We start from the raw sequence: 24999 nt of genomic DNA on the forward strand, positions 1-24999 counted from the left end.
AGGAATTACGTCCAATTCCTAACACAGAGTATTTCTTTTTATGCTCAAAACAACTCTTCCGGTAGATCCACTGGGCTAACATCTCCATTTGACAGTCGGGGAAACAAACTGAAGCTTGAGAGAAGTGGCATCCAATTTCTAAGTGCTGGCACCTGGATTTAACGTCCCGTTCCTGGCCCTAGTTCTTGATATGATAAAGCCGAGTCCTTGGGGGAAATTCAATAAAACTTTTTTTGAGGTTTACTTTGACTTGGGCCATGTGCCAGGCACTGGGGATTCAGAATTGAGAGCGGTTATTAAAGGAGACAGGCAGAGAAACATGTCTGGAATGGTGAATCCTGCAAAGGAAGGTGTGGGGGGAGCAGGAGGGACCCCGGAGCGATGTCCTCGGAGTCTGAGGGCAGGATGAAGGGGTAGGGGGCACTGAGGACTGGGGAGGAGGGCAGCTCAGTGGCGGGGCGGCGATCTCTGTGCCCAGAGTTCAGGCAAATGGGGGTGAGGGTGGATAAAGTGACCCAGGACACAGCTAAGGAGTTTGAGTGTGAAGATTTGGGGAGACTTTTCCATGTTTCCATCGACTTGGTCAGGGGCTCTCTGCCTGCTCCCAGACACTCCGGCTCCAGTACAAGATACTGGCTAATTGTGCAAGCCAGAACCCAGGAGTCACTCTTGGCCCCTCCCTCATCTCCACCCGCTTAATGACCAGGGCCTGCCCATCTGCCTCCCAAACACCTTCCAGGCTATCTGCTGCTTTCCAGCCCAGCCCCCACCCACCCCTGCCGCCTCGCCATCCCCTACTCAGCTGCTGTCAGGGGCTCCATCTCACCACCTCAAATCCACAGAATAGAAACCTTCCGGAAACCTGACCACAATTCCTCTCCTACTGAAAACCCCGTCACAGATTGGTGTCGGGGGAGGATGGCTCCAGGATGCTCCAGGGGCACCAAACTCTGGGATGATCAAGTCCCTTACAAGATGGCACAGTAGGAATATTTGCATGCATGTTTAACTTTTTAAAAATTATTTTTATTTACAGGAGAGAAAGAGTTAGCCAAACTACTGGCTCACTCCCCAAGTGTCTGCAACAGTCAGGGCTGGACTAAGCCAAAACCAAGAGTCCGTAATGCAGCTTGTGTCTCCTGTGTGCGTGGCAGGGCAAGTATTTGAGCCCTCATCTGTTGCCTCCCACAGTGAACATTAACAGGCAGCTGTAATCAGGAGTGGAGCCAGGACTTGAACCCAGGTCCTTCAATACAGAGTGCAGGCATCCCTAACAGTGTCTAAACCACTGCACCCCACACCCACCCTCTTTTTTTTTTTTCCACAGGCAGAGTGGACAATGAGAAAGAGAGACAGAGAGAGAAAGGTCTTCCTTTGCCGTTGGTTCACCCTCCAATGGCTGCTGCAGCCGGTGCACTTTGGCCGGCGCACCACGCTGATTTGAAGGCAGGAGCCAGGTGCTTCTCCTGGTCTCCCATGTGGGTGCAGTGCCCAAGGACTTGGGCCATCCTCCACTGCACTCCCGGGCCACAGCAGAGAGCTGGCCTGGAAGAGAGGCAACCAGGACAGAATCCGGTGTCACGACCGGGACTAGAACCCGGTGTGCTGGCGCTGCAGGCAGAGGATTAGCCTATTGAGCTGCGGTGCCAGCCACCTCTTGTATCTTTTCTTAAAAAATATTTATTTATTTATTTGAGAGGTAGAGCTACAGACAGAGAGAGGGAGAGACAGAGAGAGGTCTTTCATCTGCTAGTTCACTCCCCAAATGGCCATCACAGCCGGAACTGTGCCAATCCAAAGCCAGGAGCCAGGAGCTTCTGCTGGGTCTCCCATGCAGGTGCAGGGGCCCAAGGTCTTGGGCCTTCTACTGCTTTCCCAGGCCATAGCAGAGAGCTGGATCAGAAGAGGAGCAGCCGGGACTTGAACCGGTGCCTATATGGGATGCTGGTGCCGCAGGCAGAGGCCCAGGCTACTATGCTATGCTCTGCTTTGTGTCAAAGGATCCTTCTCCCTGCAAACTACATTTCCTGGCCTTCTCTTTCCAACGAACTCCTATCCAATTCCAACAATGGGAAGTAGAAGTGGGAAACTGATAGTCTAGAAAAGGCATGTGGGAGGAGCGGTGGGACCATTGTTTTCTCAGCCTCTGCTGCAGTCTCTGGTCACAGCTGCCGGTTCTGGGCTCGAGGGCCTTCTGCATTTCCAGCTGTTGTGGTGGTGGCCATGGCCAGGGGTCCCAGCAGGGCTGGCAATACAGAGGGGTAGCAAGGAGCAGCTGTAGCTTTCAGTGACCTCTGGCACTCCTGTGTCCCATGGCATGAGCAACAGGTGCACTTCTAGGTCAGAACACCACACTGTTCGATCTTCCTGGCCTTGGGGCGGTAGAAGCCTCCTGCAGTACTAATGTGTACCTGCCCTTTCTGCTCCTCTGAAGTAGCCCTCTCAGTGTGCAATTGCCAGGGCATCTTCCCTTCCATTGTCTTCACCCGGCTGACGCAGTGTTGCCCTGGCCATCGTCAGGTGGACTGCCATGGAGTCCTTCCTTGGTAGTGCTGTGTGCGGCAGCTGGGCTGGGAGAGGCCGTGAGAGCAGACACTGAGCTCTCAGCCGGGGCCTTGGGAAGGTAGTGAGGGCAGGATGTGGAGCAAGCACAGGTCTTGAAGCTCCGACTCTCTCCTCCCTCCTCACCTACCCACACCTAGTAGCATTGTGCTGCGGAGAGCTTCCTGCTTGTCTCCCAGGGTCACCTGTCTCTGGGTTGTGGCTGGAAGGGGTGGGCTCTGGCAGGACCAGGTGGGAGGGCAGCAATGGGCATAGTTGGCAAAAGGGCCCAAACCAGAGGAGCCAGCAAAGGATGTCCTCGCCACGGAGCAGAATTTAGGAAGGACAAAGAGCAGAGGCTATTACCTCCACTGCTGCTTTTAAACTTATTATTTATCTGTTTATTATTTATTGATTTAACTTATTTGAAAGGCAGAGAGAGAGAGAGACAGAGCTCTATCAATCTGTTCATCCACTTCCCAAATGCCTACAACAGCCAAGAGTGTTGCTAAGCCAGGACCCAAGTACCCGAGCCATCACCTGCTGCCTCCCAAGGTGTGTATCAGCAGGAAGCTGGAATCAAGAGTGGAGCTGGACTTGAACCCAGGCCCTCTGATATGGATGCAGTCACGCCGAGCACCTTAACTGCTGCGCCCAGTGCCTGGCCCTGCTTTTCTAGGGGTGCTTGTGGGGGGACAGAATGGTGCTTCTCCGCCTTTTCCGTCCTACCTCGCACCAAGTACTCTGTAACCAGCGCAAGGAAGCGGAGTCTTCCAACAGCTTTCGCCTTGCCAACAGCAGAGGAACTGAGGAAACCCATTCAGCCAACCTACTTTGCTTCTGTGGCCTCCTGGCGCAGCCCAGACCACGGTGAGGTAGCTGAGTCTCTTGGGGAGGGGGTAAAGGTTGAACATTGTGATGGGGCAGGCTTTGGCGCACAGCGGCTTTACCCGCTAAGCCACAGTGCCGGCCCCAACTTCAAATATTTTAATGTTGGTTTACTCCTCTGTGATCTGAGACCATGCTGAAGTAATGTCCCCAGGCAACCATTTATTTCATTGAAAAAAATAAGAACTCCAGCTTCGGTCTTCAGATCGCCTTGTGGGCCCACGTTTCCTGGACTGACTTACACTCCGGCAGCTTCCTCTGTTGTGCAGGCCTTTAGTTAATTTTAATTTGGACTATTGTTTGGAAAAGAGGCCTGTCTGTGTAGAAATGAAGTATAGTTTCTGCACAAAAAGATGATTATTATTTTGTATTAAAATACCACCATACTTGTTTCACACCATTTGTGGTGATATTAAAGCTGAACTGTAAAATTCAGGAACTAAAATGTGACCCTCTAATTAAGAAAAAAAACAAAAGATGAGAAGCATAAAAATGCTCTGAAAAAGTACAAAGCACCACACAAAGGCAAGAAAGTGTTATCAACACAGTCGTCAGCTTAGGAGCGTGAAGGCAGGGCACAGGCCGAGAGCCAAACAGCCAGAAGGCAGGAGATCTTAGCACCAAAAAAGGGCAATTTCTTTGTTCCAGTTCTTCCCGCAGTGGCACTGAATCCTCTGAAGTGCTGAAGGGGCCCAGAAAATGGGGAGGGGGCAGGCTGGGCACTCTGTAGCAAAGACACAGGAGAACCACCAGCCCGGCTCCTCTGGTCCCTTGTGCGCCAACAAAGGAGACAGGAGACCCTGGAAGGAGGAGGCAGATCCTATCAGCCAGGCTCAAGTTCAAAGCCAGGTGTGCGCTGGATCCTCTGACAGGCTCTTTAACCAGCCACCAAGCTATTTCGGGAGCCAGGATGTCGGGAGCATTCTGTAACTGACACCAGACTCAGCTTCCAACAATCTAAAAGCCACTCTCCCTACACAATGTTACAAAAAAAAAAAAAAAAAAAAAAAAACCCATGGGGGCCGGTGCTGTGGTGTAGCAGGTAAAGCCGCTGCCTGCAGTGCCAGCATCCCATGTGGGTGCTGGTTTGAGTCCCAGCTGCTCCACTTCCCATCCAGCTCCCTGCTAATGTGCCGGGGAAAGCAGTAGAGGATGGCCCAAGTCCTTGGCCCCTCCACCCACGTGGAAGACCTGAAAAAAGCTCCTGGCTCCTGGCTTCAGATTGGCCCAGCTCCAGCCATCGCAGTCGTTTGGGGAGTGAACCAGCAGATGGAAGACCTCTCCCTCTGCCTCTCCTTTTCTCTCTGTGTAAATAAATCTTTAAACGCACACACACACACAAATACTTTAGGGCCGGTGCTGTGGCATAGTGGGTAAAGACACTGCCTGTGCTGCCAGCATCCCATGTGGGCGCTGCTTTGTGTCCCAGCTGCTCCACTTCCAAACCAGCTCTCTGCTATGCCCTGGGAAAGCAGTGGAAGATGGCCCAAGTGCTTGGGCCCCTGAACCCACATGGGAGATCCAGAGGAAGCTCCTGGCTCCTGGCTCCTGGCTTTGGCCTCCTGGCCCATCTCCGGCCATTGTGGCCATTTGAGGGGGTGAACCAGCGGATGGAAGTCCTCTCTGTCTCTCTGTCTCTGTCTCTCTCTTTCTCTCTCTGCTTCTGCCTCTCTGTAACTCTGCCTTTCAAATAAATAAATAAATAAATAAATCTTTACAAAAATATTTTAAGAACTTAAATTTCAAAAATAAAACTTAGGGGCTGGTGTTGTGGTGCAGTGGGTAAGGCTATTGCCTGCAACATAGGCATCCCATATGGGCACTGGTTCAAGTCCTGGCTGCTCCACTTCAGGTCCAGCTCCCAGCTAATGTGCCTGAGAAAGCAGCAGAGGATGGTCCAAGACCTTGGGCCCCTGCACCCATGTGGGAGACCAGGAGGAAGTTCCTGGCTCCTGACTTTAGATCAGCTCAGCTCCGGCTGTTGTGGCCATTTGTGGAGCAAACCAGAGGATAGAAGACCTCCCTCTCTCTCTCTCTCTCTAACGCTACCTCTCAAATAAATAAATAAAGTCTTTTGGGGCCAGCACTGTGGTGCAGTGGGTTAATGCCCTGACCTAAAGTGTGGGCATCCCATATGGGCGCCGGTTCAAGACCCAGCTGCTCCACTTCTGATCCAGCTCTCTGCTGTGCCCTGGGAAAGCAGTAGAAGATGGCCCAAGTCCTTGGGCCACTGCACCCATGTGGGAGACTTGGAAGAAGCTCCTGGCTCCTGGCTTTGGATTGGTGCAGCTCTGGCTGTTGGCGGCCATCTGGAGAGTGAACCATCAGATGGAAGACCTTTCTCTCTCTCTCTCTCTCTCTCTCTCTCTCTGCCTCTCCTCTCTCTATGTAACTCTGACTTGCAAATAAATAAATAAATCTTTATTTTATTTTTATTTTTTAAATCTTTTTCTTTCTTTCTTTCTTTTTTTTTTTTTTTTTTGACAGGCAGAGTGGACAGTAGAGAGAGGCAGAGAGAAAGGTCTTCCTTTTGCCGTTGGTTCACCCTCCAATGGCCGCCGCAGTAGGCGCGCTGCGGCCGGTGCACCGCGCTGCTGATCCGATGGCAGGAGCCAGGTGCTTCTCCTGGTCTCCCATGCGGGTGCAGGGCCCAAGAACTTGGGCCATCCTCCACTGCACTCCCTGGCCACAGCAGAGAGCTGGCCTGGAAGAGGGGCAACCGGGATAGGATCAGTGCCCGGACCGGGACTAGAACCCGGTGTGCCGGCGCCGCAAGGCGGAGGATTAGCCTGTTAAGCCACGGCGCCGGCTAATAAATAAATCTTTAAAAATAAAATCTTTAGGGGCCGGCGCTATGGCACAGTAGGTTAATCCTCTGCCTGCGGCAAGGGCATCCCATATGGGCGCCGGTTCTAGTCTCGGTTGCTCCTCTTCCAATCCAGCTCTCTGCTATGGCCTGGGAAAGCAGTAGAAGATGGCCCAAGTGCTTGGGCCCCCTTCACCCACGTGGGAGACCGGGAAGAAGCTCCTGGTTCCTGGCTTTGGATTGGCGCAGCTCCGGCTGTTGTGGCAATATATTTGGGGAGTGAACCAACAGAAGGAAGACCTTTTTTCTCTGTCTCTTCCTCTCACTGTAATTCTACCTCTCAAATAAATAAATAAAATCTTTTAAAAATCTCTAAAAAAATGAAAAAACATACAACAAGAAAATTGGGAGAGAAAGAACATTCTAGAAAAAATCACTTTCTCCATGGTCACATCCTAGATGGTGGCTTTTGAATATTTTTGCTTACCCTCAATAAGAAAAAATGTTAACAGCCATGTGTCAAATAACATTGTGGTCAACAGCAGACTGTGTAGATGACGGTGATCCCAAAAGACTATAATGGAGCTGAATAATTTCTGTGCCCTCGAGACGCTGTAGTCTTTGTAAAGTTGCAGTGCAAGCACTAATCATGTGCTTGTGGTGATGCTGGTGCAAACAGACCTGCACTGTCAGCTGTGGAAGAGTACAGCACCTGTAGCTGTGGAGTATAGAACACTTGACAACGATAAGAGGCATGCTACTGGCTTATGTCTTTGCTCTATGATATTTGTTGTCATTGCGTTGGAGTGTCTTCCTCCCACTTACAAAACTGGAAGTTGACTGTCGGGTGGTATGCTCCGTCGGGCCGGCCCAACCTCATCGTCTCCTGTTTACCACATCTCTCGATCACATCTGGAGGCCATGTTGAGTAATTGATTTATCCCATCGAGGGCTGTGTAAAGACACTTGGGGACGTCTGCACTCCATGAACTCTCATTGAACTGCTTCAAGGACTCAGTGAGATCAACACACGTTAGGTGTTATCATCAAGGCCTTCCCCAGCCTTATACAAAATCTTACTCTCTGACCAATGGTAATGACCAGAGTGATCACTTCTTGAGCAGTTCCTCTGTGCCGGGCAATATACCACAGCCCTTACAGAGTTTCCAATCCCAGAAGGATTGTTTGGCACCTTCTCACCACAGCTTTCTCCCTGGGGGAACTTAGTGTACCATGCAGCGTTTACCATGCACCAGAGAGTAGACTGGCTTACTTGCATGCATGGATTCTACAGATGTTGATTAAGTACCTCCTATGATGCCAGGCACTTACTAGATACTGGAAGTACCATGATGCAGGTAGCCCTGGACTGGAAGGATGCACAGTAAGTGCTATGTAACGAGGGTAGGTATATGAGGGGTTCTTCCCTGTGGCTTCCTTGGTCCAGGCAACCCCACCTTTGTCTCCAGACTCCAGAGCTAACAATGTTTCTGATTCTGTCTTCTCTGGCTTGACCTTGATGCCCTATCTTCAGAAGCCGTCTGAGTTCTCAGCTCCCAGTGTGGCCACCAGGATTAAGAGATCAAGTTTGCATTCCCAATATCTCCCTCCCTGCGATTGTCCTCCAGAGGAAAGGAACTCCGCAAACGTCTGAAGGGAGATGAAGAGCCTGGAGTTTATCCTGTCACACTTTTTTTTTTTTTTTTTTTTTTTTTGTGACAGGCAGAGTTAGACAGTGAGAGAGAGAGGCAGAGAGAAAGGTCTTCCTTCCATTGGTTCACCCCCAAAATGGCTGCCATGGCCAGCACGCCGCGCTGATCCAAAGCCAGGAGCCAGGTGCTTCTCCTGGTCTCCCATGCGGGTGCAGGGCCCAAGCACTTGGGCCATCCTCCACTGCCTTCCCGGGCCACAGCAGAGAGCTGGACTGGAAGAGGAGCAACCAGGACAGAACCAGCGCCCTAATCGGGACTAGAACCCGGTGTGCCAGTGCCGCAGGCAGAAGATTGTCCTAGTGAGCCATGGTGCTGGCCCCTGTCACACTTTCAACACTCTCTGTCTTCACTCACTCATAGTCTCCCAGTTGCAAGTCCCACGGACTCCCGGGCCCTTTGTGGATCTTTTGTACCATTCTCTCTCTGTGGTATCACACACCATTGCCTGCTCTTTGCATCTGTCACTTCTCCAGCTCAGAGAGGTTGAATAAGTGGAGCTGGGGCTCCAACCCAGTTCAGGCTGACTCCAAAGCACATTCTATAGCCAGTACTTCATGCTGCCTCCCAAAGCGGGCCAAGAGTCTAGATCTGTGCTGTCTAATATGTAGCCATTAGCTACGTGTAGCTACATACATTTAAATTTAATAAAAACTAAATTTAAAATTCAGTGTTTCTGCTGCAGGAACCTTTTTTCAAGTGCTCAATAGCCACCTAATGCTAGGGGCTACGGCACTGAACAGCGCAGATAGAAAGCATTTCTCCCATTCCAGAAAGATGCACTGGCTAGTGCTGACTTAGGAAAGGTTCCGCCCTCTGACCTCTTCTCCTCACCCTCTGTCCCACCTGCTCTGAGGAAATCGTTAGCCATCTTTTGGTCTGCGCAATTTAAAAGAAGAATCTAGGGACCAAAGCCGGTTCAAACAGCTCTTCCTTGCATGAATTTGGAATTGAGTCTAAGAATCTGTAGCACTGGCATCCCATATGGGCACCAGTTCGAGTCCTGGCTGCTCCACTTCTAATCCAGCTCTCTACTATGGCCTGAGAAAGCAGCGGAGGATGGTCCACATCCTTGGGCCCCTGCATCCACGTGGGAGACCCGGAAGAAAGCTCCTGGCTCCTGGCATCAGATCAGTCCAGCTCCAGCTGTTGTGGCCACTTGGGGAGTGAACCAGTGGATGGAAGACTTCTCTCTGTCTCTTCCTCTCTCTGCAACTCTGTCTTTCAAATAAATAAATCTTTTTTAAAAAAGAAGACTCGGCCGGCGCCGCGGCTCACTAGGCTAATCCTCTGCCTTGTGGCGCCGGCACACTGGGTTCTAGTCCCGGTCGGGGCACCAATCCTTTCCCGGTTGCCTCTCTTCCAGGCCAGCTCTCTGCTGTGGCCAGGGAGTGCAGTGGAGGATGGCCCAAGTGCTTGGGCCCTGCACCCCATGGGAGACCAGGAGAAGCACCTGGCTCCTGCCATCAGATCAGCGCGGTGTGCCGGCCGCAGCGCGCCTACCGCGGCGGCCATTGGAGGGTGAACCAATGGCAAAAGGAAGACCTTTCTCTCTGTCTCTCTCACTGTCCACTCTGCCTGTCAAAAAAAAAAAAAAAAAAAGAAGAAGAAGAAGAAGACTCTATCTCCTGCCCTCTAGAACACCTGTTTTCAAGGGTTTCAGAGTACGTAGTCATGTATGTACATGACCCCATTCCCCCTGCTCCACAACCACGTCGGTTGGTTGGTTGGTTGGCTCTAAGCTGAAAAGCCCTTCACTCAGCCCAACTTCCAAAGTGACCACTGCAGCTGAGGGGATGGTCAAGTAGGGTCAGCAACATTGCAGGCAGAACTATAAATTTCTTGTTAGAGATGCCACCTGCCTTTACCTGGCCAGCTCTCCTCCCAGGTCAGCCAAGTAATGAAAGTCAATAGAGTGCCTTTCCCTAGGAGGTTCACACCTCCCTTAGGATATACCCCATGTGAAGAGATAGATAGGTCTGGGCCTCTTAACTTACAAGGCCTAAAGCCCAACAGATTATTATCAAGCCCCTTCTATCAGGTTCTATTTGCCTCTCAATCAGAAAACTTAATTGTAGCTTAGACAGCACCTTTCTTAGCTCCTCTAATAATGACTCTGTCCTTTGTTCTAGACCCTGTCTAGCGCACTTGGGCCTCATTGCTTCGTAATCATAACCTCTACTCTACCACCAATGGCTCTACTCCCAACCTGTGTATACTGATGGTCCTCTTCCCCACTTAATGCTGTATAATTGTTCAAACCTGGTAAATGCCACTCTTAGGATCATTAGTTACTATCCTCACTCTGTCTTTTATGACCTTGTCTCAATATGATCAGAGTTGGCTAACTTGGAAGGCTTCCATAGCCTTGGCAACTCATGACGAGAGCCTAGGGTGGTTACTGGCGCCATAAACTAGAGTGTCAATTTGTTGGGTCAACAACAGGAGTCACTGTGCACTTGCTCCTCATGTGGGATCTCTGTCCTTAATGTGCTGTACATTTTGATTTAATGCTATAACTAGTACTCAAACAGTATGTTTCACTTTGTGTTTCTATGTGGGTGCAAACTGTTGAAATCTTTATACTAAATTGATCTTCTGTATATAAAGAGAATTGAAAATGAATCTTGATGCAAATGGAAGCGGGAGAGGGAGCGGGAGAGGGGAGGGTTGCGGGTGGGAGGGAAGTTATGGGAGGGGGAAGACATTGTAATCCATAAGCTGTACATTGAAAATTTATATTCATTAAATAAAAGTTAAAAAAAAAAGAAAAGAAAAAGAAACCATGACCTGTCAGCAAAGTTTCCTAGAAAACAAAGCCAGAAGAAGGAATTAGGTGCTAACACTTTGTGGGTGGCACAATCCTGGGGCCATAAAAATGAGGGAGAGGGGCCGGCGCTGTGGTGAAGCAGGTAAAGCCACCGCCTGCAGTGCCAGCATCTCTTATGGGTGCCGGTTCAAGTCCTGGATGCTCTACTTCTGATCCAGCTCTCCACTATGGCTTGGGAAAGCCATAGAAGAGGACCCAGGTCCTTGGGCCCCTGCACCCACATGGGAGATCCTAAAGAAGCTCCTGGCTCCTGGCTTTGTATTGGCTCAGCTCCAGCCATTGCAGCCATTTGGAGAGTAAACCAGTGGATGAAAGACTTTCTCTCTCTCTCTCTCTCTCTCTCTCTCTCTCTCTCTCTTTCTCTGCCTTTGCCTCTGCCTCTCTGTAACTCTGCTTTTCAAATAATAAATAATTCATTTTAAAAAATGAGGGAGAATGGAAGGCAGAAAAAGATGAGAAGCAATGCAATAAATGTGTACTGGTCTTTTGACAAGTGTCTTCCCCACCTGGCCAGGAAGGTTGTATGGAGAAGTTACAGAGGAAGGAAAGGACAGGGAACTGTCTCATCCTGTGTCTTCCTGTCACTCGTCTCCCATTAACAGTTTGCCCCAAAGTTTGCTAAATCCCCTGTATTCCATTGTTTTTGCTCAGGAAGCCAGATACGGCAGTCTAGGAGGTGGTAATGCTTGTCATCGGTTGTCACAGAAGCCATGGACTCCTTGTTTGACACTAATTGGCCCTGGGCGGCAGAATGGTGAAGCCTTGCTCAGCCGTGGTCAGCCACATTCGTGGTTTAGGTGTACCACGTGGTCAATGCCCTGGGAGCCTAACGATGCTGAGAGACTGAGGAGGCACTTGGTCAAGATGTGGGGATCATGATGATTGGTCAGACTTGTTCATGTGCCAACCCATGGCAGACAGGGCAGGGGAGAGGTAATATGGGAGGATGCGCCCCAGCCTCCCTCTCCCATGTCAGTTCAGATCCTCAGGCAGTCAGACACGGAGACAAGATAAAATGCAAGAAATTTATTATGAAAATAGGCAAGATCCAGGGAAGACAGTGAAGTAGGTCTGGAGAGAGAGGGAAGGAAGGAGTTCTAGGTGGAAGCATCTTTTTTTTTTTTTTTTTACAGGCAGAGTGGATAGTGAGAGAGAAAGACAGAAAGGTCTTCCTTTTTGCCGTTGGTTCACCCTCCAATGGCCGCTGCGGCCGGCGCAGCGCGCTGATCCGAAGCCAGGAGCCAGGTGCTTCTCCTGGTCTCCCATGGAGTGCAGGGCCCAAGGACTTGGGCCATCCTCCACTGCCTTCCCGGGCCATAGCAGAGAGCTGGCCTGGAAGAGGGGCAACCGGGATAGAATCCGGTGCCCCAAACCGGACTAGAACCCAGTGTGCCAGTGCCGCAAGGTAGAGGATTAGCTGTTAAGCCACGGTGCTGGCCATGGAAGCATCTTATACTGCAATAAGTTCTTTTCTAAAATACGTTTTTAAAAAACATCGTTTATTTGAGACACAGGGAGTGAGACAGAGAGCTCCCATTCACTGATTTACTCCCCAAATGCCCATAACAGCCAGACTGAAATCAATCCAAGTCTCCCACGTCGGTAGCAGAGAGCCAGTGTCTACACAAGCAGAAGGCTGGAGCCAAGAGCTGGAGCCAGGTATCAAATCTAGGCACTCTGATGCGGCATTCCCTAACAACCTGGCCAAGCACCTGCCCCTGCAGCGAAGCTCTAGGGTGCAGGTAGCAAGGCCACAGAGGAGGCCCCGAGTTGAACTTGTCCATCAGGGAACCACTGGGGCCAGTGCTGTAGTGTAGCAGGTAGAGCTGCTGCCTGCGACACTGGCATCCCATATAGGTGCCAGTTTGAGTCCTGGCTGCTCTGCTTCCAATGCAGCTTCCTGCTGATGGCCTGGGGAAGCAGAAGAAGATGCCCCAGTGCTTGGGCCCCTGCCACCCATGTGGAAGACCTAGATGGAGCTCCTCGTTCCTGGCTTTGGCTTGGCTCAGTCCTGGCCATTCCAGTCACCTGGGGAGTGAACCAGAGGATGGAAGATTCTCTCTCTCGCTCTCTCTCTCTGCCTCCCCTTCTCTCTCTGTAATTCTGACTTTCAAATAAATAAATAATTTTTGGCTGGCGCCACAGCTCAATAGGCTAATCCTCCACCTGCGGCGCTGGCACACCGGGTTCTAGTCCCGGTTGGGGCGCCGGATTCTGTCCCGGTAGTCCCTCTTCCAGGCCAGCTCTCTGCTATGGCCCGGGAGTGCAGTGGAGGATGGCCCAAGTCCTTGGGCCCTGCACCCGCATGGGAGACCAGGAGAGGCGCCTGGCTCCTGGCTTCGGGTCAGCGCAATGCACCGGCCACAGTGCGCTGGCCGCGGCGGCCATTGGAGGGTGAACCAACAGCAAAAGGAAGACCTTTCTCTCTGTGTCTCTTTCTCTACTGTCCACTCTGCCTGTCAATAAATAAATAAATAAATTTTTTAAAAAGAAGAGGCCTGTCCTAGAACTGCTATTGTGCTCCATGTCATTGTTGGGAGCAGCCTGTGAGAAGTAAGACTCAGGGCAAAGGGCAACAAATTTCAAAGCTCAGCAGGTGGACTATTGATGAATTACAATTCCCTCAGTCAGAGACCTCAGGCCAAGCTCCCTCCTAGCCCGAGACTACACAGAGATAAAGAAGGATGAGTCTATAATCTATAAAGGAGAAAAAAATAAAAGTTGAGTTGCCATTACCAGTTGAAAGGGCAAGGGGTATTGATCAGGCAAGAACACAAATGTCCCCCCTCCTGGCTTTCAGTGTCTCATTTTGTAATTTCAAAGGGCACACATGCAAACTTGAACTCGGGATTTCTTTGTGGTCCAACTATTCATCCAGAGACTATTATCTTCCCAGGCTTGAAACCTGGAAATCTTATGTTTTTAAAGATTTATTTTTATTTATTTGAATACGGGGGAGAGTAAGTAAGGAGAAAGAGAGAGAGTGAAGGAGAGGGAGAGAGAGGGAGAGAGAGAGGGAGAGAGAAAGAGAGACACTTTCTATTCAGTGGTTCACACCTCAGTGGCCCAAGTGCTTGGGCACCTGCACCCATGTGTGAGATCCGGAAGAATCTCCTGGCTCCTGGGTTTGGATTAGCTGCAATGGCCAGGGCTGAGGAAGGCCAAACCCAGGAGTCAGGAAGCCCATCCTGGTCTCCCATGTAGGTGGCAGGGGCCCACCATTTGGGCCATCTTCCACTGCTTTCCCAGGTTCTTTAGCAGGGAGCTGGATTGAAAGCAGCACAGCTGGGACTCCAACCAGCACTCTGATATGGGATGCTGGCGTGGAGTGTTGCAGGTAGTGGCTTAACCCACCGGGCCACAGTGCCGGCCCCTGGAAGTTATACTGAACATGCACTTTTCAAAATTTATTTTATTTATTTGAAAGACAGAGTTACAGAGAGAGGTAGAGACAGAGAAAGAGGTCTTCCATCTGCTGGTTCACTCCCCAGATGGCTGCAACAGCTGGAGCTGCGCCAATCCGAAGCCAGGAGCCAGGAGCTTTTTCTGGGTCTCCCATGCGGGTGCAGGGGCCCAAGGACTTGGGCCGTCTTCTACTTCTATCCCAGGGCATAGCAGAGAGCTGGATCAGAACAGGAGCAGCCGGTACTAGAACCGGCACCCATATGGGATGCTGGCGCTTCAGGCCAGGTCTTTAACCCGCTGCACCACAGCGCCGACCCTGCACTTTTTTTTAATTCCCACCCCATCAACAGCTAATCAGTGGTCATGTCTCTTTCTTTTAGATATATTTAATTTATTTGAAAGACAGAGTTAGAGAGAGACAGAGATGGGGAGATAGGTCTTCCACCTGCTGGTTCACTCCCCAAATGGCCGCAACAGCCAGGGCTGGGCCAGGCTGAAGCCCGGAGCCAGGAGCTGGATCTCTCACATTGGTGGCAGGGGCCCAAGCCCTTGAGTGATCGTCTGCTGCTTTCCCAAGTGCATTAGCATGGAGCTGGATTGATGCCTGTGCTGCAGGTGGCGCCAGTCCCTGGCCAAGCCCTTTCGAACATGTTGGCTGCAACACCTCTGCGTTTGTACCTCGTCCCTCCACTCTGATGTCATTGGTGCTCTCATCACGTATTGCCTGAACTGCTGTGGAACTCCAGCTCATCATTCTGCACCGAAGTCCCATCCTCCTCTTTTCCAGTTTATCTCTAAGCATATTTTTTAAGATTTATTTTATTTATTTGAAAGACAGAGTTACAGGGAGAAGTACAAAGAGAGAGGGGTCTTCCATCCACTGGTTCTTTCCCCAGATGGATACAATGCCCAGAGCTGAGCCAATCCAAATCCAGGAGCCAGGAGATTCTTTTGGGTCTCACATGTGGATGCAGGGGCCCAAGTACTTGGGCCATTAGTAGGGAGCTGGATTAGAAGTGGAGCAGCTGGGACTTGAACCGGCATCCATATGGGATGCTGGCACTGCAAGGTTAGGGCATTAACTCGCTGAGCCACAGCACCAGCCCCTCTGAACACAGTTGTGACTTTGTCACTCTCTTATGTAAATATTCCTACCACTGGGGGATGTGAAATGGTGCTGCCACAGTAAAAAATGGTATGGCTGTTCCTCAAAATAATAATAAAACATAGAAGCAACTACCAAAAACAAAAAAACTGAGCACAGAGTCCAGCAGATATGTGTGCACCAGTGTTTACAGCAGCAATAATCATAGTAGCCAGAAAGTGGAAATAACTCAAATATCCATTGATATCAATAAATAAAATGTACTATACACACAATAGAACAGTATTGTCATAAAAAGAAATGAAATTGTTGTATATGCTACCATGTTGATAAACCTCAAGGACATTACACTCAGTGAAATAACCTAGAAACAGGACACACAACAGGGCCAGTGTGTGGCACAGCCGGTTAAGCTGCTGCTTGCAATGCCAGCAACCTATGTGAGGGCTAATTTGAGTCCCAGCTACTCAACTTCTGACCCAGCTCCCCACTAATACACCTGGGAAGGCAAGAGAAGATGGTCTAAGTACTTGGGGCCACCCACATGGCAGACCTGGATGCAGTTCTTAGTTCCTGCTTTAGCCTGGTCCTCCTCTGGCTTTGTATGGCCATTTGGGGAGTGAACCAGTGGGTAGAAGAGCTCCCTCTCTCTGACTCTCTGTCTTTCAAATACATAAATCTTAAAAAAAAAAAAAAAAAGGAAAAGGACACATAGTATGTGGCTCTCCTTACACAAGGTACCTAGAGTAGCCAAATTCATAGACACAGAAGTAGAATGGTGGTACAGGAGCTGGGGCAGTGGGGAATGCAGAGCTAGTGTTTAATGTTTCAGTATGGAAGGATGAAAACTTCTGGTGATGGTTGCAAAACAATGTGAATGCATTTAATGCCACTGGACTATACACTTCAAATGATTAAAATTGGGCCAGGTACTGTGGCATAGTGGCTTAAGCTGCTGCTTTTGTGCCCGTATCCCAGCTACTCCACACTCATGATTCAGGTTTCTGCTAATGCACCTGGGAGGCAGCAAATGATGATGCCCACGTACCGGGGTCCCTGCCGTCCACATGGGAGAACTGATGGAGCTCCTGGCTCCTGGCTTCAGCCTGGTCCAGCTCCAGCTGTTGTAGGCATATGGGGAGTGAACCAGTGGATTGAAGATCTCTTTCTGTCTCTCTCACGCTTTTAAATATACAAATATTTCTAAAAATGATTTTAAACTGTTTAGAAGCGAAGTACCTTCCACACTATTCCTCCACAGCAGAAAACAAAACCCAAGAGTGTTACTCTATTACATCTTTCCATATGAGTCTTCCTCCTTTCCCTCGTACTCTGAATTTCCTCGGCCGTTTGCTTGTTTCCTCTATTTGTTCTAGTGGCCACCTACACAGGGCATGCTCTTGCCCACTTCCATTTGTTTTTCAAGAACTAGTTAAAATGTCACATCCTTGTGAATCTTTCCTTAACACTCCCTGTTATTCATACTTTGAACTCCAGCAGTGCATGAACTGTACCTGTCTTTGGCCCTAACTGCTTTCCTTTTAGAGCAAAGAAGGAGCACAATGAGAGAGATGGGTATGGCTTAAAGAAGCCCCACTGGCCTTTTAGACAGGTCCCTCTACAACGCTATAACTTTACAGAATTTACCATCATTCCAAAACTTGCAAACTCAATTGTACAGTGAACAGGATGATGTCATATCCCAGAGGGCTCTTGTATTCACTTAGCTCACAGAAACTGAGATGGATTTTTAAATTCTATTTGAATGATAGCCAGAGCTCCCATTCATTGGTTTACTCTTCAGATGCCGATGACATCTGGGGCTGGGAATACAACATAGGCCTCCACATAGGTGGCAGTACCTCAGTCACCTGTGGCATCACGGCTGCTCCTCCGTCTGCATTAGTAGGAAGCTGGAGTCATGAGCCTGAGTTAGGGATCAAGCTCAGGTACTCAGTATGGGACATGGGTATCTTAACCGCTAAGGTAAATGCCCACCCCAGAAACGTAACTTTACAGTCGTTGTCTCTACTGTTGGGGAGCAGTGTTTTTTTTCTTCATACTATTTGTTGAACTTTTTACTTAGTGTAAGGTTAATGTTATGAGTAAACTGAAAATAGATCTTTGTAAAAATTAAGAGTGGGAATAGGAGGAAGAAGTGGGGAGCGTAAGTGGGAGTATCACCATGTTCCCAAAACTGTGTATATGAAATACACAGAATCCATATACCTTAAATAAAATAAAAAAGAAACTTTTTTAAAAAAATTATTTAATTTATTTGAAAGGCTGAGTTACAGAGACAGAGAGAGGGAAAGACAGACACAATCTTCCATCCGCTGGTTCACTCCCCAATGGCTGCAATAGTTGGGGCTGGGCCAGGCCAAAGCCAGGAGCCAGGAGCTTCTTTCAGGTCTCCCACGTGGGTGCAGGGGCCCAAGCACTTGGGCCATCCTCTGTTGCTTTCCCAGGCACAATAGCAGGGAGCTGGATGGGAAGTGGAGCAGCTGGGACTCAAACCAGTGCCCATATGGAATGCCAGTACTGCAAATGGCAGCTTAACCTGGTATACCACAGCACCAGCCTCCAGAAATGTATTTTTATAATACCAGAATTCAACTGATTAATTACAACAAAAATACAATTATTAAAATAACTAGAGGGTTAGTTGTCACTGATCAGGGAGAACATATGATATTTGTCCCTTTGGGACTGGCTTATTTCACTCAGCATGATGTTTTCCAGATTCCTCCATTTTGTTGCAAATGACCGGGTTTCATTGTTTTTTACTGCTGTATAGTATTCTATAGAGTACATGTCCCATAACTTCTTTATCCAGTCTACTGTTGATGGGCATTTAGGTTACTTCCAGGTCTTAGCTATTGTGAATTGAGCTGCAATAAACATTAAGGTGCAGACAGCTTTTTTGTTTGCCAATTTAATTTCCTTTGGGTAAATTCCAAGGAATGGGATGGCTGGGTTGTATGGCAGAGGAAACCTGTTGAAGTGAAATGGACACTATGAGAAACAGTGACTTGATCAGCCCTTGTCCTGACTGTTGATGTACAACTTAATACTTTATCCCTTTTATTATTATTTTTTGTTCTACTTAATACTATTGGTTGGACTCTGTAATTAACACACAATTATTCTTAGGTGTTTAAATTTAACTGAAGCCGGTGCCGTGGCTCAACATGCTAATCCTCCACCTTGTGGCGCCGGCATCCTGGGTTCTAGTCCCGGTTGGGGCGCCGGATTCTGTCCCGGTTGCCCCTCTTCCAGGCCAGCTCTCTGCTATGGCCTGGGAGTGTAGTGGAGGATGGCCCAAGTGCTTGGGCCCTGTACCCGCATGGGAGACCAGGAGAAGCACCTGGCTCCTGGCTTCGGATCAGCGAGATGCGCCGGCCGCAGCGGCCATTGGGGGGTGAACCAACGGCAAAGGAAGACCTTTCTCTCTGTCTCTCTCTCTCACTGTCCACTCTGCCTGTCAAAAATAAAAATAAAATAAAAATAAATTTAACTGAAAAGTGATCCCTGTTAAATATAAGAATGGGAATAAGAGAGGGAGAAGATGTACAATTTGGGACATGCTCAAGCTGACTTGCCCCAAATGATAGTTAGAAACGTGCCAGGGGGCCGGCGCCATGGCTTAACAGGCTAATCCTCCGCCTTGCAGTGCCGGCACACTGGGTTCTAGTCCCGGTTGGGGCACCGGATTCTATCCTGATTGCTCCTCTTCCAGGCCAGCTCTCTGCTATGGCCCGGGAGTGCAGTGAAGGATGGCCCAAGTCTTTGGGCCCTGCACCCGCATGGGAGACCAGGAGAAGCACCTGGCTCCTGGCTTCGGATCAGTGAGATGCGCCGGCCGCAGCGGCCATTGGGGGGTGAACCAACGGCAAAGAGGAAGACCTTTCTCTCTGTCTCTCTCTCTCACTATCCACTCTGCCTGTCAAAAAAAAAAAAAAAAAAAGAAAAGAAACGTGCCAGGGGATTCCAATTCAATCCCATCAAAGTGGCATGTACCAATGCCATCTCACTAGTCCAACTGATCAACTTCAGTTCATAGTTGATCAGAATGATAGGTCTAAGAGTCAAAGGGATCACATAAACAAGACTAGTGTCTGTTAATACTAACTGATAGAATTAAAAAGGGAGAGAACAATCCAACATGGGAATCGGGACACACAGCAGACTCATAGAATCGCAGATGTCCTAAACAGCACTCTGGCCTCAGAATCAGCCCTTAAGGCATTCGGATCTGGCTGAAGAGCCCATGAGAGTATTGCAAGCATGGAAAGCAAAGACACTCTGGCAAAACAAACAAACAAACAAACAAACACCCTAAATGAAAGATCTCTGTGAGTGATATCCCAGTGGAAAGAACGGGGCCATCAAAGAAGGAGGTACCTTTCTCTGAAGTGAGGTGAGAACTTCCACTTTGACTATGATCTTGTCTAAATAAGACAGAGTCGGCGAACTCAAAGGCTTCCATAGCCTTGGTAACTCATGACAAGAGCCTAGGGAGATTACTGACGCCATAAACAAGAGTGTCAATTTGTTAAGCCAACAACAGGATTCACTGTGCACTTACTCCTCATGTAGGATCTCTGTCCTTAATGTGTTGCTCAATGTGAATTAATGCTATAACTAGTACTTAAACAGTATTTTATACTTGATGTTTCTGTGTGGGTGCAAACTGTTGAAATCTTTACTTAATATATACTAAATTGATCTGTATATAAAATTGAAAATGAATCTTGATGTGAATGGAATGGGAGAGGGAGTGGGAGATGGGAGGGCTGCGGGTGGGAGGGAAATTATGGGGGGGGGGAGCCATTGTAATCCATAAGCTGTACTTTGGAAATTTATATTTATTAAATAAAAGTTAATAAAAAATAACTAGAGGGCCAGCACTGTGGCATACCTGCAGTGCCGGCATCCCATATGGGTGCTGGTTCAAATCCTGGCTGCTCCACTTCCGATCCAGCTCTCTGCTATGGCCTGGGAAAACAGTAGAAGATGGCCCAAGTCCTTGGGTCCCTGCACCCATGTGAGAGACCTGGAAGAAGCTACTGGATCCTGGCTTCAGATCGGCACAGCTCTGGTCATTGCGGCCAATTGGGGAGTGAACCAGTGGATGGAAGACCTCTCTCTGCCTCTGCCTTTCAAAAAATTAATAAATCTTAAAAAATAACTAGAATCTTCTAGGTGCCAGATCACTGAATATTGTTGCTATCAGCAAGACATCTGCTGGGTGAGCATTGTATCACATGAGGAAAGCATGTTGATTCTAAGCACTTTGGGGGTGAGCATTGTGGCACAGCAGGTTAAGCCAGCACCTGCGATACTGGCATCCCATATGGGCACTGTTTAGAGTGCTGGCTACTCCACTTCTGATCCGGCTTCCTGTTAAGGCGCCTAGGAAGGCAGCAGAAGATGTCTAAGTAATTGGGCCCCTGCCACTCACATGGGAGACCTGGATGAAGCTCCTGGTTTTGGCCTGGCCCAGCCCTGGCCATTGCAGCCATTTTGGGGGTAAACTACCTGATGGTCTGTCTCTCCCTAAGCTGCTTTCAAATAAGTAAATCTTTTTTTTTTTTTTAAGAAAGCATTTCTTAGCTGAGGGAATCTTAGCTATTCTCGTTCACTACAGGGAAATCCTAATGCTCAGGTTAGCTGGACTGAGAAGGGCTTGCAGTGAGAACACCAGCGCTAGCTTCCGTGATTGCCTTGTTTCAGACTGCCATGACCCATCAAGCCCTTTGGTTCAAAGTCTCTCTCCAAACAGGATATAGATTGACTGGAGGACAAGATGGACTTGGCTTCCATTGATTAAATTACAATCACACCTACCTTCTGGAAATTCCCCAGTCAACCAAGATCGAAGGGTTTGGTTTCTGATCATGTTTGTAGGCATGCTCTTTGCTTACTTCCACAGATAGCTAAAAATCAGTCTTAGCCACCTTACTCTAGCTAGGTTATTCTGCAGCAACAACCAAAACCATCCCAGCGGCTTACTACATACAACAAAGGCTTATCTCTTCCATTGCATGTGCACCCACTTGTGGCCTTGCACATCTTCATTCTGGGGCCAAAGTTGGAGAAGCAGCTCTATTTGGGACATGCTGCTCTTGTGACAGAGAAAAAGAATTATGACAGAGTCCTGGGATGGCTCATGCCATTTCTACTCACTTTTGGTTGATGAAAACAAGGCCAAACTTGATGACATTAGGGTGAGGTGTATAATTCCCTAGGATAGGCCAGATAGTGTTTTAGAAAGGGAGAGGCAAAGGATATTGATGATGGTAATATGGTCCAGAGCAACGGCTAGTATTCAGTTTTTATGCATTGTGTGACTGTTATAATATTGACCACTGAAACACTGAAATGCTTTAGTACCATCTGGTAAACTGCTGTTAAGCCAAGCCTCCCAGTGGCTCCCCTCTGCTGGCAGTGGGGATTAACTGTTAACTGAATGGTTAACAGCATGGAGAGGCGTCTCTAGGACACAACACGGCCTTCTAATCTGCTTGGTTTGGCTAATTTCCTCTACTGTGTAAATCTGAATTAGTTTAATTCTGATTTCCAGGCTCTTGGAGGAAACTGACAGCAGCCCCTATGTGGGGTTGATACTTAATTACAAAATAACAATCATTACTAATGACACTGATTTGTGTTGCTTCCTACACTTTTTAATTTTTCACACAGTATATGCATAGTTGCTCAAGAAATATTTGTACTTACTTTCCCCAATTAGCTAAGTTTACCGCTCTACAATCTCAACACATTTCTCATTTCAGATCTCCGTTTTTAATTTTTTAGTCCATTTCTCATGTTTGAAAATGTTATCAACTTTTGAAGAACATTTTTGCAATTTGCAAACCTCACATTATTTCATCCAATTTCCCCAACATTCCCAGAAGGTAAGAATTAGATCACTTTACAGATGAATAAATTAAAACCCAGAGAAGTCAGGTGTCTCATAGGTAGTGAGGGGTTTTTTTGTTCATTTATCAAATCTTTATTGAGTGCCTAAAGTGGATTTATTGACATTGGATATGGAAACAATTCTCCTGAATTCACACAAGCGTTTATTCCACTATTCTCAATTACTTTACCAACAGGGTCATAAACTGAAAGAAAATACCGTTGTTTTAATTTTTTTTTTTTTTGACAGGTAGAGTTAGACAGTGAGAGAGAGACAGAGAGAGAGAGAAAGGTCTTCCCTCTGTTGGTTCACCTGCTATGGCCTGCGCGCTGCGCCAATCCAAAGCCAGGAGCCAGGTGCTTCCTCCTGGTCTCCCATGCAGGTGCAGGGCCCAAGGACCTGGGCTATCCTCCACTGCACTCCCGGGCCACGGCAGAGAGCTAGCTGGCCTGGAAGAGGGGCAACCGAGACAGGACCAGTGCCCGAACAGGGACTAGAACTCGGGGTGCCGGCGATGCAGGTGGAGGATTAGCCTAGTGAGCTGCGGCGCCAGCCTGTTGTTTTAAATTTTTTTAAATTTATTTTCATTTGATAGATACAAGAGTTTTCTCATCCACCAGTTTTCTTCCTAAATATCTGCAACAGCCAGGGTTGGGCTAGACTGAAGCCAGGAGCCAAAAATGCAGTCTAGGTCTCCCACATGAATGGCAGAGACCCAAGAGCCTGAGCCATCTGCTGCCACCCAGAGTGTACATCAGCAGACAGCTGTATCAGAAGCACAGAAGCGTGGGGAGGCAGAGCTGGGGCTTCAACCTCGGCACTCTGATATGGGATGCCTGTGTTCCCACCAGTGTCCTAACCACTGCACCAAATGTCCCAATACATTTTTATTTATTTGAAAGGCAGAGTTACAGAAAGAGGGGGAGAAAGAGAGAGAGAGAGAGATCTTCCATCTCTGGTTCATTCCCCAAATGTCCTCAACAGCCAAGGCTGTGCCAGGCCAAAGCCAGGAGCCAGAATTACATCTGGACTTCCTGCATGGGTGTCAGGGGCCCAAGCACTTGGGCCACCTTCCCCTGCTTTCTGAGGCACGTTGGCAGGGAGCTGCATCTGAAGTAGAGCGCCCAGAACTAGAACTGGGGCTATGACAAGGGATGCTGGCATCTCAAGTGCTGGCTTACCCCTACCCGCCCCAACACCAGTCCCTTCGTCTTCACAGTTGAGAACCCCAGCAACAGGAAGTCTCAAAAAGCTTCCAAGGTCATTTGTGAAATTCAAGGTTACGATCAGCAGAGGCAGTTCTATTCCTCTCTGCACTGGCTGGTTAATGCACCTATTGTGGACAATTCCATTCCATACCCATTTGATAAATGAGGCTATAGACTCTGAAGTTATTCAGATTGGGTTTTGTCACTCATTAGCTGTGGGGTTTTGATAAAGTGACCGATCCATCTAAGCTTCGGTTTTATCACGATGGAAACAGTATGTACGCCTGGGAGCAGGGCTGTGGCAGAGCGTCCCATTTGGCTGTGTCCCTTCTGAACCCCCTCCCTGCTATGGCCTGGGAAAGCAGAAGATGGCCCAAGTTCCTGGGCCCCTGCACCTGCAAGGGAGACCCAGAAGCAGCTCCTGGCCCAGCTGGGAAGTTAGGGACATTTGGGGATGTAAGACTTCTTTCTCTATCCCTTTCCATACTTTCAAATAAATAAATCAACTTAAAAAAATACGCATGCCTTTGGGCTAGGTGGTTGTGGAGATAATAAAGGATGGGGTGAGCACACGCTCACTGTGCTTGTATACTGTAGCTTCCAATCTTTTTTTTTTCACCCTTCGTTCACATGAGAAAAACAACCCTTGGTCAGTACTGCCCTTTGTTCTGGAGTACCTCACTCCCCAGCTTGGTGTTCAAGGCCCTCTTTCATGAATTCACGGTGTTGGTGGCTCCAATGGCGTGCTTAATCTGGGCTCCCCACGTAGTCCTTGGTCCACCAGCTTTCTTTCTCCCCAAATTAAAAATAACAACACAAACCTACATATTCCCTAAAATTTAAAGGACATGCATGCCGCAGAGAGGACCCACAAGGAAAGAATGCCCTGGAGAGGGCACCAGGTAACGCCTCCGACTCCCCGGAAAGAGACTGGATCCGTAAAATCTTTCGCTTCTGCCTCGTGGGCGCCCCTTCAGAAGTCTCGCGAGACTTCAGGCAACTCAGCTTCTGCGCACTACAGGCTACGGGGAGCCCGGGCGCCAGGGGAGGGGGAGGGGTGGGGGAGACGAGGCAAACGGCGCGGCCGCCATCTTGTTTGTGCCCCCGCTTCGTGCGCGCTCCGTTCTCCGTGACGCACGCTTCCCCCTCCCCTCCGCTGTGCCCGGGCCTCTGCACTGCCCGACGCCGCTGGAGCGCGGGGGCGGCTCCTGCTCTTCCCTGGACTTCCGAACAGAAGCGTGTGAGTGTGCGGGGGCTCCTGCGGGAGGGAGCGTGCGAGGGTAGCGGCGGCGGCGGGGGGAGGGGCAGCGCTTCCCGCCCTTGGCGGAGGCCTCGCTTCCCTCGCACGGCCGCTGCTGTAGTTGGGTCCGGCCCGCCCGCCGCCATGTTGTGTGCTCGCCGGGCTCGCCGCTGTCGCCGCCGCGCTCGTGGGGTCCGTGCGCCTCGTCGGCCCGGCCCGCGGGCTTTCTCCCATTGGCGGAAGGCGACGGCGGGGGGGCTCGCTCGTGATTGGTCGGTGGCGGGGAGGCCGCGGACCTGGCGCCTTATTGGTCGCGCCGACTCCGGCCTGGGGGGTGATGAA

The 24999-nt window shown here is 49.3% G+C and overlaps 1 protein-coding gene across 1 annotated transcript in view; it reads left to right on the forward strand.

Annotated features, from left to right (window-relative positions):
- Positions 1 to 24489: 24489 nt before the first annotated feature.
- Positions 24490 to 24999, forward strand: part of NFYC (nuclear transcription factor Y subunit gamma) — an 83806-nt gene continuing 83296 nt past the window's right edge. The window contains exon 1 of the mRNA XM_062191057.1: positions 24490 to 24657. The gene's annotated coding sequence lies outside the window, so the exon portion shown is untranslated. The remainder of the gene's footprint in view (positions 24658 to 24999) is intronic.

The sequence above is a fragment of the Lepus europaeus genome, chromosome 5 (genome assembly GCF_033115175.1).
Source record: "Lepus europaeus isolate LE1 chromosome 5, mLepTim1.pri, whole genome shotgun sequence".
NCBI lineage: Eukaryota > Metazoa > Chordata > Mammalia > Lagomorpha > Leporidae > Lepus > Lepus europaeus.